We start from the raw sequence: 17,792 nt of genomic DNA, 5'->3' as shown, positions 1-17,792 counted from the left end.
TTTCGGGTGAAGTTCTTATGGACAAAGAGATAAAGAGTGGAAAGAGCTCAAGCTTTGGGATGCCCAAGGCACCCCAAGTTGATTCAAGGATTCCGTAAAAGCCTAAGCTTGGGGATGCCCCGGGAAGGCATCCCCTCTTTCGTCTTCGATCCATCGGTAACGTTACATGGGGCTATATTTTTATTCACCACATGTTATGTGTTTTGCTTGGAGCGTCTTGTATCGTAGGAGTCTTTTATTTTTGTTGCATCACAATAATCCTTGCTTCACACCTAGAGAGAGAGACATGTACTCATCGTGATTTTGTCGATCTTCACTTATATCCTTTGGTTAGACAATTCAGCTCACATGTGCTTCACTTATATCTTTTGAGCTAGTTGCTTTTGCTCTATGTGCTTCACTTATATCCTTTAGGGCACAGTGGTGCGTGGCTTGGTAGTTAATCTATGATGTGATAGTAGTCTCAAAAGGGCTATTTATCCAAAGGGATATGAAAACTTCCACCTTCATGTGCATTGAATAGTGAGAGAAGTTTGATTCATCTCAATTAGTTTTGAGTTGTGGTTGTGGTAATATTGAAGTTATATTAGTATGGTGTTGTGGATCTAGAAATTCTTGTGTTCTAGTTAGTGATTCCCGAAGCATGCACGTATGGTGAACCGCTATGTGATGAAGTCTAAGCATGATTAGTCTATTGATTGTCATCCTTTGTGTGGCGGTCGGGATCGCGCGATGGTTTATACCTACCAACCCTTCCCCTAGGAGTATGCGTTGAATGCTTTGTTTTGATTACTACTAAAACTTTTGCAACAAGTATATGTGTTCTTCATGACTAATTTTGAGTCCATGGTTTAGATGCACTTTCACCTTCCACCATCACTATCTTCTTTAGTGTCGTGCAACTTTCGTCAGTGCACAAAACCACCCATATAGCCTCCCTCAAAAAAGCCACCATACCTACCTACTATGGCTTTTTCAAAGCTATTCCGAGATATATTGCCATATGACTACCACCATGACATGTGCCACCACTTATACATTGCCATTGCATGATCATAAGATAGCTAGCGTGATGTTCCCATAGATGTCTATGCCATGCTAGATCATTGTCACGGTACACTACCGAAGGCATTTCATATAGAGTCATCATTTTTTCTAAGTTTTGAGTTGTAAGTGTGATGATCATCATTGATGGAGCATTGTCCCATTTGAGAAAATAAAAGAGGCCAAAGATGCCCACCAAAAAAAAGAGGCCAAAGAGCCCACAAAAAATGATAGAAAAAGAGAGAAGGGACAATGCTACCACCCTTGCACACTTGTGCTTATTAAGCACCATGATCTTCATGATTGAGAGTCTCTCGTTTTGTCACCACCATATAGCTAGTGGGAAATTTTCATTATATAACTTGGCTTGTATATTCCAATGATAGGCTTCCTCAAAATTGCCTTAGGTCTTCATGAGCAAGCAAGTTGGATGCACACCCACTAGTTTTCTTTAAGAGCTTTCACATACTCTTAGCTCTAGTGCATCATTTGTATGGAATCCCTACTCATTCACGTTGATATCTGTTGATGAGCATCTCCATAGCTCATTGATATGCCTAGTCAATGTGACCATCTTCTCCTTGTTTGCCTTGCAACCTCCACCACACTCCACACCACTTATAGTGCTAAAACCATGGCTCACGCTCATGTATTGCGTGAGAGTCGAAAAAGTTTGAGAAAGTAAAGGTGTGAAAACAATTACTTGGCCAATACCGGGGTTGTGCATGATTTAAATTTGTTGTGCAAGGATGATAGAGCATAGCCAGACTATATGATTTTGTAGGGTTAACTTTCTTTTGGCCTTGTTATTTTGAAAGTTCATGATTACCTTGCTAGTTTGCTTGAAGTATTATTGTCTCCACATCAATAGCAAACAATTGTTTTAAATCTAACGGATCTGAACCTTCATGTCACATAAGAGGACTTACAAAGGACATCTATGCTAGGTAGCATGAAAGCACCAAAAATTCATTCTTTATCACTTCCCTACTCGAGGACGAGCAGGAGTTAAGCTTGGGACGTATCTATAATTTTTTATGGTTTCATGTTGTTATCTTGTCAAACTTTGGATGTTTTATATGCCTTTTATATATTTTTTGGGACTAACCTATTAATTCAGTGCCAAGTGCCAGTTCATGTTCTTTCCGTGTTTTTGACCCTTTTTCAGGCGGAGTCCAAACGGAATAATTCTTTCGTGATGATTTTTTATGGAAAATATCAAAAATACCGGAAGAAAAAGATACCGGAGAGGGGTCCCGAGGAAGCCACAAGCCATGTTCCCCCCCCCCCCCCCCGCAGGCCACACCAACCAAGCTTGGGGGCCCCTCAGGGGCCCACTTGACGCAACTCCACCGCCATCTGGTCCTATAAATCCATAAACCTCCAGAAAGAAACCTAGATCGGGAGTTCCGCCGCCGCAAGCCTATGTAGCCACCAAAAATCAATCTGGAGCCCGTTCCGGCACCCTGCCGGAGGGGGAATCCATCTCCGGTGGCCATCTTCATCATCCTGGCGATCTCCATGACGAGGAGGGAGTAGTTCTCCCTCGGGGCTGAGGGTATGTACCAGTAGCTATGTGTTTGATCTCTCTCTATCGTGTTCTTGAGATGTCTTGATCTCGATGTACCGTGGGCTTTGCTACTATAGTTGGATCTTATGATGTTCTTCCCCCTCTCCCTTCTTGTAATGAATTGAGTTTCCCCTTTGGAGTTATCTTATCGGATTGAGTCTTTGAGAACACTTGATGTATGTCTTGCACGTGTCTATCTGCGGTGATCAACTTGCGGGTTTGTGACATTGGGAACCTTTGCATATGGGTTGGCACACGTTTGATTCATGTGAGTACTCGATGTATGTTTTGGTGATCAACTTGCGGGTTCGTGACATTGGGAACCTATGCATAGGGGTTGGCACACGTTTTGACTCTCCGGTAGAAACTTTGGGGAACTCTTTGAATTTCTATGTGTTGGTTGAATAGATGATTCCGAGATTATGTGATGCATATTGTATAATCATGCCCACGGATACTTGAGGTCACAATGGAGTATCTAGGTGACATTAGGGTCTTGGTTGATATGTATCTTAAGGTCTTATTTTAATACGAACTCGATGAAAGATTCAATGGAAAGAATAGCTTCGTGCTATTTTACTACGGACTCTTGAATAGATCGATCAGAAAGAATAACTTTGTGGTGGTTTCGTACCCGACAATAATCTCTTCGTTTGTTCTCCGCTATTAGTGACTTTGGAGTGACTCTTTGTTGCATGTTGAGGGCTAATTATATGATCCAATTATGTTATCTTTGTTGAGAGAACTTCACTAGTGAAAGTATGAACCCTAGGCCTTGTTTCCACGCATTGCAATACCGTTCGTGCTCACTTTTGTTACTAGTTACCTTGCTGTTTTTTTAATTTCAGATTACAAAAACCTATATCTACCATCCATATTGCACTTGTATCACCATCTCTTCGCCGAACTAGTGCACCTATACAATTTACCATTGTATTGGGTGTACACAAGAGACTCTTTGTTATTTGGTTGCAGGGTTGCTTGAGAGAGACCATCTTCATCCTACGCCTCCCACGGATTGATAAACCTTAGGTCACCCACTTGAGGGAAAATTGCTACTGTCCTACAAACCTCTGCACTTGGAGGCCCAACAACGTCTACAAGGAGAAGGTTGCATAGTAGACATCAGGGAGTTCATACCTAATTTGATTAAATGAACTTAATTGTCATGAAATTAGTCTAAAAGATGTCTTTATAAATATTGTAGATGGCCAACGTCAACCTCAATTTCAACGCATTCCTAGAGAAAAACAAGATAAAAGATGATGGTAGCAACTATGCGGACTGGGTTCGCAACTTGAAGCTCATCCTTGAAGCAGTTAAAAAGGCTTATGTCCTTGATGCGCCGCTAGGTGACCCTCCAACTCCCGCAGCAGCCCAGGAAATTTTGAACGTCTGGCAAACGCGGAGTGATGACTACTCTCTGGTTAGGTGTGGCATGTTATACAGTTTGGAAATGCGGCTCCAAAGGCGTTTTGAGCAACACAGTGCATATGAGATGTTCCAAGAGCTGAAACTAGTTTTTCAAGCTCATGCCCGTGTCGAGAGATATGAAGTCTCCGACAAGTTCTTTAGCTGTAAGATGGAGGAGAACAGTTCTGTCAGTGAGCACCTACTCAAAATGTCTGGGTTACACAGTCGTCTGACTTCACTTGGAGTCGAACTTTCGGATGATGCTATAATTGATAGAATCCTCCAGTCTCTCCCACCAAGCTGCAAAGGTTTTGTGCTGAACTACAACATGCAGGGGATGGAGAAGACCATTCCCGAGTTGTACTCGATGCTCAAGTCTGCAAAAGTAGAAATCAAGAAAGAGCATCAAGTGTTGATGGTCAACAAGACCACCAGTTTCAAGAAGGGCAAGGGTAAGAAGAACTTCAAGAAAGGCGGCAAAGCCATTGCCGCGCCCGGTAAGTCAGATGTCGGGAAGAAGAAAAAGAATGGACCCAAGCCTGAGACTGAGTGCTTCTATTGCAAAGGAAAAGGTCACTGGAAGCGAAACTGCCCCAAGTACTTAGCGGACAAGAAGGCTGGCAACGTTAAAGGTATATGTGATATACATGTTACTGATGTGTACCTTACCAGCGCTCGTAGTAGCTCCTGGGTATTTGATACCGGTGTTGTTGCTCACATTTGCAACTCAAAGGAGGACCTATGGAATAAGCGGAGACTAGCCAAGGACGAGGTGATGATGCGCGTCGGGAATGGCTCCAAGGTCAATGTGGTCACCGTCGGCACGCTGCCTCTACATCTACCGTCGGGATTAGTTTTAAACCTTAATAATTGTTATTTAGTACCAGCTTTGAGCATGAATATTGTATCAGGGTCTTGCTTAACGCGAGACAGCTACTCATTTAAGTCAGAGAATAATGGTTGTTCTATTTATATGAGTGATATGTTTTATGGTCATGCTCCGCTGGTGAATGGTTTATTCTTGATGAATCTCGATCGTGATGTTACACATATTCATAGTGTGAGTACCAAAAGATGTAAAGTTGATAATGATAGTCCCACATACTTGTGGCACTGTCGCCTTGGTCATATCGGTGTTAAACGCATGAAGAAGCTCCATACTGATGGACTATTAGAGTCTCTTGACTTTGAATCATTTGACACATGCGAACCGTGCCTCATGGGCAAGATGACTAAGACTCCATTCTCAGGAATAATGGACAGAGCGACCGACTTATTGGAAATAATACATACTTATGTGTATGGTCCAATGAACGTTGAAGCTCGCGGTGGATACCGTCATGTTCTCACTCTCACCGATGATTTGAGTAGGTATGGGTGTATCTACTTGATGAAGCACAAATCTGAGACGTTTGAAAAGTTCAAGGAATTTCAGAGTGAGGTTGAGAATCAACGTGATAGAAAAATTAAGTGTCTACGATCTGATCGTGGAGGAGAATATTTGAGTCACGAGTTTGGCACACACCTAAGGAAGTGTGGGATAGTTTCACAACTGACGTCGCCTGGCACACCGCAACGCAACGGAGTGTCTGAACATCGTAATTGCACTTTATTAGATATGGTATGATCTATGATGTCTCTTACCGACTTACCGCTATCATTTTGGGGATACGCATTAGAAACTGCAGCATTCACTTTAAATAGGGCACCGTCTAAATCCATTGAGACGACACCGTATGAACTATGGTTTGGCAAGAAACCTAAGTTGTCGTTTCTTAAAGTTTGGGGCTGTGATGCTTATGTGAAGAAACTTCAACCAGAGAAGCTTGAACCCAAAGCGGAGAAATGCGTATTCATAGGATACCCTAAGGAAACTATTGGGTATACCTTCTATCTTAGATCCAAAGGTAAAACCTTTGTTGCCAAGAACGGATCCTTTCTAGAGAAAGAGTTTCTCTCGAAAGAAGTAAGTGGGAGGAAAGTAGAACTTGATGATGTAATTACACCCCCTCTCAAACCGGAAAGTAGCGCAGCGCGGGAAATTATTCCTGTGGCGCCTACACCAACTAAAGAGGAAGTTAATGATGATGATCATGAAGCTTCGGATCAAGTTGCTACTGAACCACGAAGGTCCACAAGGGTACGCTCCGCACCAGAGTGGTACGGCAACCCTGTGATGGAAATCATGTTGTTAGACAACGGTGAACCTCCGAACTATGAAGAAGCAATGGTGGGCTCGGATTCCAACAAATGGATTGAGGCTATGAAATCCGAGATAGGATCCATGTATGAGAACAAAGTATGGACTTTGGTGGACTTGCCCGATGATCGGCGAGCCATAGAAAATAAATGGATCTTCAAAAAGAAGACGGATGCAAACGGTAATGTGACCGTTTATAAAGCTCGACTTGTCGCAAAGGGTTTTCGACAAATTCAAGGAGTTGACTACGAAGAGACTTTCTCTCCCGTAGTGAACTGAAGTCAGTCCGAATCATGTTAGCAATTTCCGCTTTTCATGATTATGAAATTTGGCAAATGGACGTCAAAACAGCATTCCTTAACGGGAATCTTAAGGAAGAGTTGTATATGATGCAACCGGAAAGTTTTGTCGACCCTAAGGATGCTAACAAAGTGTGCAAGCTCCAGCGCTCCATATATGGGCTGGTGCAAGCATCTCGGAGTTGGAACATTCGCTTTAATGAAGTGATTAAAGCGTTTGGGTTCATACAGGTTTATGGAGAAGCCTGTCTATACAAGAAAGTGAGTGGGAGCTCTGTAGCTTTCCTCACACTGTATGTGGATGACATATTATTGATGGGGAATAATATAGAGATGTTGGAGAGCATAAAGGCCTATTTGAACAAGAGTTTTTCAATGAAGGACCTTGGAGAAGCTGCATACATATTAGGCATCAAGATCTATAGAGATAGATCGAGACGCCTCATAGGTCTTTCGCAAAGTACATACCTTGACAAGATATTGAAGAAGTTCAATATGGAAAACTCAAAGAAGGGGTTCTTGCCAGTTTTGCAAGGTGTGAGATTGAGTAAGACTCAATCACCGACCACGGCAGCAGATAGAGAGAAGATGAGTATTGTCCCCTACGCTTCAGCCGTAGGCTCTATAATGTATGCCATGATGTGTACCAGACCTGATATAAACCTTGCCATAAGTTTGGTAGGAAGGTACCGAAGTGATCCCGGTATGGAACACTGGACAGCGGTCAAGAATATCCTTAAGTACCTGAAGAGGACTAAGGAGATGTTTCTCGTTTATGGAGGTGACGAAGAGCTCTTCGTAAAGGGTTACGTCGATGCTAGCTTCGACACAGATCCGGATGACTCTAAGTCACAAACCGGATACGTATATGTTTTGAATGGTGGGGCCGTGAGTTGGTGCAGCAGCAAGCAAGAAGTTGTGGCAGCATCTACATGTGAAGCGGAGTACATAGCTGCTTGAGAAGCGGCTCATGAAGGAATTTGGATGAAGGAGCTCATCACCGACCTTGGAGTGTCCAAGCGCGTCGGGTCCAATGACACTCTTCTGTGATAACACTGGGACAATTGCCATAGCCAAGGAGCCCAGGTTTCACCGGAAGACCAAGCACATCAAACGCCGCTACAACTCCATCCAGGACCATGTCCAGAGTGGAGTAATAGATATTTGTAAAGTACACACGGATCTGAATGTTGCAGACCCGTTGACTAAACCTCTTCCTCGAGAAAAATATGATCAACACCATAATGCTATTGGTGTTCGATACATCACAATTTAACTAGATTATTGACTCTAGCGCAAGTGGGAGACTGTTGGAAATATGACCTAGAGGCAATAATAAAATGGTTATTATCATATTTCCTTGTTCATGATAATCGTCTATTGTTCATGCTATAATTGTATTAACAGGAAACAGTAGTACTTGTATGAATAAATAGATCACAATGTGTCCCTAGCAAGCCTCTAGTTGGCTAGCTCGTTGATCAATAAATGACCATGGTTTCCTGATCATGGGCATTAGATGTCATTGATAACGGGATCACATCATTGGGGGAATGATGTGATGGACAAGACCCAATCCTAAGCGTAGCACTAGATCATATTGTTCGTATGCTAAAGCTTTTCTAATGTCAAGTATCTTTTCCTTCGACCGTGAGATTGTGCAACTCCCAGATACCGTAGGAGTGCTTTGGGTGTATCAAACGTCACAACGTAACTGGGTGACTATAAAGGTGCACTACGGGTACCTCTGAAAGTGTCTGTTGGGTTGGTACGAATCGAGATCGGGATTTGTCACTCCGTATGACGGAGAGGTATCTCTAGGCCTACTCGGTAGAACTTCATCATGAGCTCAATGTGATTAAGGAGTTAGCCACAGGATGACGTGCTACGGAACGAGTAAAGAGACTTACCGGTAACGAGATTGAACAAGGTATAGGTATACCGATGATCGAATCTCGGGCAAGTTCTATACCGACAGACAAAGGGAATTGTATACGGGATTGATTGAATCTTTGACATCGTGGTTCATCCGATGAGATCATCGTGGAACGTGTGGGAGCCACCATGGGTATCCAAATCCCGCTGATGGTTATTGCCCGGAGAGCGTCTCGGTCATGTCTGCATGCTTGCCGAACCCGTAGGGTCTACACACTTAAGGTTCGATGACGCTAGGGTTACATGGAAATATTATACGAGGTTACCGAAAGTTGTTAGGAGTCCGGGATGAGATCCTGGACGTCATGAGGAGCTCCGGAATGGTCCGGAGGTAAAGATTGATATATATGATGGATGGTTTTGGACACCGGAAATGTTTCGGGCGTCACCGATAGCGTACCGGGACCACCGGGACCACCGGAAATGGTCCCGGGGGTCCACCGGGAGGGGCCACAAGCCCCAAGAGGTAGCATGGGCCAAAAGGTGGAGGGCTACCAGCCCAAAGTGGGCTGGTGCGCCACCCACAAAGGGGCCCAAGGCGTAGGAGGTGGAGAGGGGGGGGAACCCTAGGTGCTGGTGGGCCTAAGGCCCACCTAGGGGTGCGCCAACCCCTCCCCCTGCCCTGGCCGCCGCACCTCCCATCTGGGGGGGTTGTCGCACCACCTAGGGTGGGAACCCTAGGGGTGGCACCCCCCCTCCCCTCCTCCTATATATAGAGAGGGGTTTGGGGGCTGTTTTGCACACTGTTTCTTCTCCCCCTCGGCGCAGCCCTGCTCCCCTCCTTCCTCCTCCTCCCACGGTGCTTGGCAAAGCCCTGCCGGGAGACCTCGTCTCTCCATCGACACCATGTCGTTGTGCTGCCGGAGATCTTCCCCAACCTCTCCCTCCTCCTTGCTGGATCAAGGTGCGAGAGACGTCACCGGGCTACACGTGTGTTGAACGCGGAAGTGTCGTGGTTCGGCACTAGATCGGAATCACACCGCGATATGAATCTCCGCGAGTACGACTCCATCAACCGCGTTCTAGCAACGCTTCCGCTTAGCGATCTTCAAAGGTATGAAGATGCACTCACCCCTCTCCCGTTGTTGGTCTCTCCATAGGAAGATCTGAATATGGCGTAGGAAAATTTTGAATTTATGCTACGTTACCCAAAACAACCAAGACCCTAATGTCACCTAGATACTCCATTGTCACCTCAAGTATCCGTGGGATGATTATAGGATATGCATCACACAATCTCAGAATCATCTATTCAACCAACACACAGAACTTCAAAGAGTGCCCCAAAGTTTCTACCGGAGAGTCAAAATGTGTGCCAACCCATATGCATAGGTTCCCGATGTCACAAAACCCGCAAGTTGATCACCAAAACATACATCAAGTACTCACATGAATATCCCATTGTCACCACAGATAGACACGTGCAAGACATACATCAAGTGTTCTTAAAGACTCAATCCGATAAGATAACTTCAAAGAGGAAACTCAATTCATTACAAGAAGGGAGAGGGGGAAGAACATCATAAGATCCAACTATAGTAGCAAAGCCCGCGGTACATCAAGATCAAGACATCTCAAGAACATGAGAGAGAGAGATCAAACACATAGCTACTGGTACATACCCTCAGCCCCGAGGGTGACCTACTCCCTCCTCGTCATGGAGATCGCCGGGATGATGAAGAAGGCCACCAGAGATGGATTCCCCCTCCGGCAGGGTGCCGGAACGGGCTCCCGATTGGTTTTTGGTGGCTACAGAGGCTTGCGGCGGCGGAACTCCCGATCTAGGTTTCTTTCTGGGGGTTTATGAATTTGTAGGAATTTATGGCGGTGGAATTACGTTGGTTGGGCCCACGAGGAGGTCACAAGCCTGGTAGGTGTGTCCTAGGGGCGCCTCCTGGGCTTGTGACTCCCTCGTGGCTCTTCTAGCCTTCTTCCAAAGCTTCGGGGTCTCTTTTGGTCCAAAAAAATCATCGCGAAAGTTTTATTCCATTTGGACTCCGTCTGAAAAAGGGTCAAAAACACGGAAAAAAACAGAAACTGACACTTGGCACTGAGTTAATAGGTTAGTCCCAAAAAAGATATAAAATAGCATATTCATGCATATAAAACATCCAAAGTTGACAAGTTAATAGCATGGAACCATCAAAAATTATAGATGCGTTGGAGACGTATCACGGGGCAACTGCACTAGGGGACCACAGGGGATGACTGCTCCACTTATACTAAACAGTTGAAAGGTGCGGCACTGAAAGTAGCAGTTCATCAAAAACAGGCTATGCATCAGATATAGGAGCTAACTACAACAGTAGCAAAATTCTAATGCAAGCATGAGGGAGTTTGCTTGCCTTGTTGCTCTGCAAACAGATACAGATCCTCGACGTTGAAGTAGTCGATCATCGGATCAACATCGGTCTCTGGGTCTACCGAAAAGGAAAATAACGAATGGGAAACACAATGAATAAGAGAGCAAGCAAACACACCACAAAGCATGACAAGGTAATACACCGTGCTAGGGGTGACCTAACGCGGTACTAAACGTTACACACGAAGCGGGAAAATATCTCACGATATTTCCCGGGTCTTTGGCTATTACCGAGCAGATGACCCTGATGGAAAATGTCCATGTTCATCATGCTAGAGGCATGTGACACATGAACGGACAGCATATTCGGATTCCTTGGGTTTTTCTAAGCAACATGTATAAATTATTTTCATCCGACTTACGGTTTATTTTGTATGATTTTTCAAAGTCTTAAAGAGTTTCTGGAATTTAATTAATTATTTTAAATGCAACATTATCCATAATAGTGAATGATGATGTCATCATGACATCACCATGATGTCAGCAGGTCAACTCTGGCTGACCAGAGTCAAACCTCACATGTGGGGTCACCGGGACCCACATGTGAGCCTCCGTTAGTATTAAGCAGAGTTAGATTTAAATAATTAGGATTAATTAAGGGTGGGACCTACTTGTTAGTGAGTGATTAGTCCTCATTTAAATAATTAATTTAATTAACATATTTACTATTTATCTATAATTATTTTAAACGGCAGGACCCACATGTGATAGACACGGGGCTTGTGGCCCCACCGATCAGTGACTAGGCTACGCCTAGTCAGCCAGTTGACCAAGTCAACTGGTCAACTAGGTTGCCCAGGCCCACGGGCAGGGTCACTAGGGGGTGGCCCCATTCGGGCCAGGTCAGGGCGGCGACGTCCGCCCACCGTAGGAGCTCCGGCGAGCCCCCGAAATGAATGCGCCACCCGGAAATTGCCTACGATGGACAGTTTCGCGTGATTATTCTTGCGCTCGCTAGCTGGAGTCGCCGCCGATCCATTCCAAGCATCAAAACGAGCAACGGTCATCCGATCTGAGCGCTACGTCGACGGTGGCGGAGGCGAGCTTCGGGCGTCGATGGCAAGTCGAGCACTGGCACACAAATAACCTACCTAGCGCATGGGAACGAAGCTAGGGGTGATCTAGAGCACGCCCGTTGGACGCACGGGTTGCCAGGGGCACGCAGAGCTCGAGCGCAACAAAAATGGCAATGAGCAGAGATCTGTCACGGCGGGAGCTTATTGTGGCGGTCTACTCAAGCTACACGAGGAAGAGGAGGTCACGGAGAAGCTCACTTGCGGCGATGGGAAGGCCCGGAGCATTGGTGATGCAGTGCAGACGCTGAATTGACGACGGTGAGCTTGTGGATCCGAGGAAGAAGAAGGGTGCAGGCGGTGGCATGTGAGCTCACTGGCCTCGATCCGGTACTCAGGGAGGAAGAGGTGGTCGTTGCGGATCTCGTGGTCGTCGAACGGAAGCGTGGGAGCGGTCGTGGCCACGTACGTCAGCCCAACGCAACCATTGTTGCGCTAGGCTGAGCTTGAACGCAAGCGAGGAGAGGGACAGAGAGGGGGCTAATGGGTCCTAGGGTTTGCGGGAGTGAGAGAGATCGCCCGAGTCGGTCTTATCCTCCCGGGGGCACGGGATGCGTGCCACATCGATGGGGAAGGCTGGTGGCGGCCATCAGCCATGGCCACGTCTCCTCCCGTGAGAAGTGGGAGGAAGACGATGGGGGAGGTGGGCTCGGCCGGCTGGGTCACTTAGGCCCAGCCAGTGAGGCCTTTTCTTTTTTTTCTTTTTTTATTTTTTCTAGTTTCATTTATTAATATCATTATTTTTTGCAATAATTCTCTTCAGTAAAAATGTGCCACTCGGTCCCTACAATACTTTGCAATATTCCGCATGGCCAAATACACTTTGGGAATTTTTGGAAATTGTTTGATTTATCCAAAGAAATTGAAGAACACTTTTAAATGTAAATTGGTGTTGTTATTAAAGGTGGGGTCCACACCATATGTTTAGTGATGTTGTTTTCCTTAACAACATTTGTTTTGTGATTTATAACAAATGTGCAACAACTTTCTTTTGTTGTTTGCGACTTTATTTTATCACAATAAAATTTAAAGGCATTTTTAAAAGGAATTTGAAATGAGATATGAATTTCAACTTGATCATATCTAATTTAGCAAAATGATTTGTTGTTGATCATGGTCATCACTGTAGCTTAATTACAATGTTCACTGTAGCAAAAGCTGAGGATGTCACAAATCTCCCGTACTAACAAGAATTCTTGTCCCGGGAATTAAGAGGTAGAAGGAAATAGCTCGGGGTATTCATCACGAAGATGATCCTCGCATTCCCAAGTGGCTTCATCTTCAGAATGATTTGACCACTGCACTTTAAGGAACTTGGTGACTTAGTGATGAGTTCTGACGTTCAGCCTGATTGAGAATGCGGTTCGGATGCTCCTTATAATAGAGGTCTTGTTGCAGCTCAAGCATATCATGATCCACTACTCGAATAGGATCCTTGAAGCAACAACGGAGCTAAGACACATGGAAGACATCGTGAACCTGAGAAAGGTTTGCCGACAGTTCCAATTGATAAGTTACTTTTCCACTCCTTTCGAGATCAATTGAAGGACCAATATAGCGAGAAGCTAACTTTCCCTTGATCCCAAAACGGTGTGAACGTCTAATTGGTGTGACTCAAAGATAAGCCTTTTTGCCAGGTTGATAGACCATATCTTGATGATGACGGTCATACTATCTCTTCTGACGAGACTGAGCAACCTTCAGATTCTCATGAATAATGCGGACTTGATCTTCAGCATGTTGGATAACATCTGGACCGAAGAATGACCATTCGAGTGGATGGTGGCTCGGAAATTTCATACGAAGTCAAGTGTAAAGGATACTTTGGAAACAAAGATGTACATGATAGTTAGGTTTCGATCCTGTGGAACTTTGGGTTATGGGTCCACCATGTGGGCCGAGAGTAGGAGAGGGGTGACATCTTATACAGTCTTGGTAGCAAGACATGTCAGAGGATAGCCTGTCAGTTATGTTGGCAACAATGTCGGTACCAAGGGCGGGGAACGAATAGAACCATTTTCCTGCTTGCTGGAACGAGGCGGACCAATAGGCAAAGTTCTCGCCCACCGACGCCTACCGGAATGTTATCCACAATAGTAACAGGGTCTTACTGACAGAGTTGTATACCGAGGTTGTGACCTAAGCAGGGAATTAACATTGCTTAGATAAGGTATGCCACAAGAAAGGTCAAACAGACCAATGGGAAGGAAAATGTGTTCACGCACACAAGTATTAAAGTATACCATTCCCGAGGAAAACATAGAGTATGGTATACATGATAGGTCATCAAGTACATAACAATTTTTATAAAAGGGCAAGGAGAATCATGATGTTTACTCATACCATGCGGTTTGGATAATTGATCAAGAACAATTTAGCATTGTGCTTCCAATGTTCTTGTCGACATTTGAAGTACCACATTTGTGCCTCGGGATAGCATCGACATGGTCATCCGATAAAGGTCGGACCTTGGGTATACAAAAGGATCCATGATGAACAACTTATAAAACTTAGTCATACAATTTCCTCACGGGAGAATGGCTAACCTTACCAAGTGAAATAATATAACAAAAGGTCATTCGGCCTGGTGTGTTGGACAAGACACCACCGTACCGGTTTACCTAAAGACCGAAGTTATAATTATTGGGAAAAGTTCCAACCATCATATCTTCCCGAGATTTAGATCTGATTGGTGTTAGGATACCTCAGTCTCAGGGTGCCTGAGAAGAAAAGGGGACCACCAAAAACAGAAGAGATGATAATGCAAGATTCTCAGGATATGAACTATGGAAGCAAGTTATGAATCACGAGTTGGATTATAAGACACACGAACACAATGTCAAGACATCCGTGCCCACATGGAATTCTTACAACACAATGCAATCGAGTTCAGTTTTGAGAACCGTCATCGAGGATATCAAGGCCCTTGCGTAAGCCTTGATTTAGCTCTTATGAAGGAACTTCTTTTCCCTTGATCAAATCAGTCAGTGGCTTGGGGTGTTAAGAGAAGTTTATACGAAGTGAAGATATCAAATATTCAAAACATACAACACCTCACACATGTGTGAATGATTTGGGATAACCCGAGAGAAAGCGAAACAAAAGCTTTCTCATATTCATGACAGCAAGAATGCACGTGAACCTTGGGAAAAACATTTCTTCTATCAAACATATTCTTCATGAGTTAGGCACAAAGATAATGCTTTCAAAAGCTTGAACATGAAACATGGAGAAGTTGGGGGTGTGGTCGATGGGCTCAGCAACAATCCCACAAGATTTTGATGGGGATGAATTTAAAAAAAACAAGGTCAAGGAGATAGCATTTGTCAAGTCAAATGGTATAATGTCGTATGTTCAGGGGAACACCAACAATTTAAACACTGGTCGAAGAGTACACTCGGAAATACAAATTGAGTAGCACGACCAATGCTAAAAATAGTGAGTCAACAACCAACACACCAAGAATGAATCAATTAGTTATTATCCCCATGGAAATAGGGTTGCGAGAAGTATTGGGATCACACATCAAAGTTCACTTGTTGGTATTCCGGTTTGAAACATCACGGGACCAAGAAACGAATGGTTATGGCGCGAAGTAGTACTATATCAAGAATTCTTAAGACGTGTGCAATTCTCACGACATTCTTGACATAGAAGATAGTAATACTCCAAGGTAGAAGATAACATAAGATGAATTAGAAAGGAACTCAAAGGACAACACAAAACACGAACATGTTTGTGTTTGGAGGGAAGGCAAAAAGGTTGTCGATGAAAACACAAATCATCGAGGGGGAAAGGATAGTATTTCTCATCATGCATTCGATCGATACCCTGGAAGAGCTCAGAATGATGATGATGATCATGACACGTTTGTCGAGAATTTTTATGAAGATGTAATCGATCAGTGACGACATCAAGCAAAGGAACGGTGAAGCGAAAGGTTGTCGGAACCACAGATAAGACTGCTAGCTCCGAATCAAGATTGCCTTTCAAGATAACCAACATGATATTGAAAGCTCGATGTAAGCTTATTGCACTGTTGGACTTGGGTACCAGGGATGAATGACATAGATAGCATGGTCAAGCTTTAGCATGGTCAAGCTTTAGCATGACGATGATGGTATAGTTTAACAGCTTGGAGTGATATAATCGAGTACAAACTCGTAACAAGGAAGACTACTAAGAGTTGTCAAATTGCAATGCGTACTTGATTCAGTTATCAGTATCCTTGAGTGTCCAATAAATCAAAACACGAGGAAAACTGGAATTAATGAAAACATTGTAGTTCATGAGGAGCTCATAAGAAGTTATATTGCTCCATGATATCCTCGAGCTACATGGGATAATACTCGGACGTAGATCAACATTAAGGCTTGGACCGATGTATTGATCTGAAGAAGACAGGTACTTTAACTCATCTGGGAATGAAATCAAGGTAGAACAACATGGTCACAACCACGATTGCAAAGGACAAGATCACATATACCAGATTAAACCACAGAATGAACGATTATTGATACGAGAAGCTTCTATGGTAAGGTCAACGTCGTTTCCATGGGCATGAACACAAGGTTCAAGGTCGACTCCCACTTCATCAATGCATCATGTGCCATTTACTCCTCGCCTTTGATCAGGTTGTAGCTTGGAAGGATTATCTGGCAAAACACTAGAAGAGTAAGTGTCATGAAAACTCGTCGGATCATATTGTTTTAGGAAGGCATAGGTTCAAACCATCGGGGCATCTTAGGAACATATACCACAAACTTCAAGAGTAATTAACACATGCTTGACAATAGACCATGGCCTGATAAAAGCATAGGATAAAATTTGTCAAAGAGAGAAGACACAATTTACCAATGGCATCATGTATCAGGGGAAGAATATCACAAGAATTTTTTGAATGTAAAGGATGCCGTCGGATAATAACCCAGCAATGAGTCTGGCAGTTCACAAAGGACCTGCTGTGAGTATCTGTACTCAATTAGAGGGAGATAGAATGCAAGGCAACATATTAGAGAACATCTGGTAAATATTGATACTTAATTACCAAAGGAATTAGGATTTCCAGGTTGGTGTATCATAATCAGATGCTCCGATCAAATACAAGTAAGTGGAATGGACTTAGATGGACATCAATCAAGGTTGATTTGTCGAGAACCAGCTCATGTCTGGAAGGACGTCTGAGCCGGAAATATAATTTATGAGTATCAACGGATGATTGTGTGCATTCACACAAAGGTAGAATCAACAAGATCATAGGAAAATCACAAATGATTTTAATGAATGTTGCTGGACATATGGATTTAACCATAATGCAAACATGTGAGAAAGGTCGAGAGCAACAGGCTATTGGGGATTCCAAAAGATCGAATAGTAATTCAAAGAACTTACGAAACCCATGACAACTAATGATGGACGAATCCCCGATAAGATGATTCGTTGCATCTCGTAAAAACAAGACCAATTTGAAAAGAAAGTATGAACGATGGTTGCATGTAGTCATCCATTGGTGTTGATGGAAGCAGGGAAATCGCAAAATCGAAGAACACAAGTTCTCAAGTAAACATCAGAGAGTATCCTCGGAGTCTTCTGAGGAATCAAGCCATCATCTCGAATTGCGGGGTTCTTGGGGAGGAAGTATTTACGAGAACCTAGAGTTAGAGTTAGCAAAAAAATTAACCCTAAAGAGAAGAGAGAGTAGAACCCAGAGTATAGAAAAGGAGTAAAAGATACTAATACCACCCAATTGAGATGTGGGCCTGTAAGCTACAGCATCAAAGTTAGTAAGTTTTTCAAACACTAGACTTAACTTCGGCCAAGGAGTTGGAAAGGGGGCTACCTATAGGCAGTCGGCTCTGATACCAACTTGTGACGCCATCGATTTAATCATACGCTA

This window comes from Hordeum vulgare, chromosome 2H, assembly GCF_904849725.1.
Source record: "Hordeum vulgare subsp. vulgare chromosome 2H, MorexV3_pseudomolecules_assembly, whole genome shotgun sequence".
Taxonomy (NCBI): Eukaryota; Viridiplantae; Streptophyta; class Magnoliopsida; order Poales; family Poaceae; genus Hordeum; species Hordeum vulgare.
The sequence above is the reverse complement of the archived record's forward strand: the minus strand, read 5'-3'. Positions refer to the sequence as shown.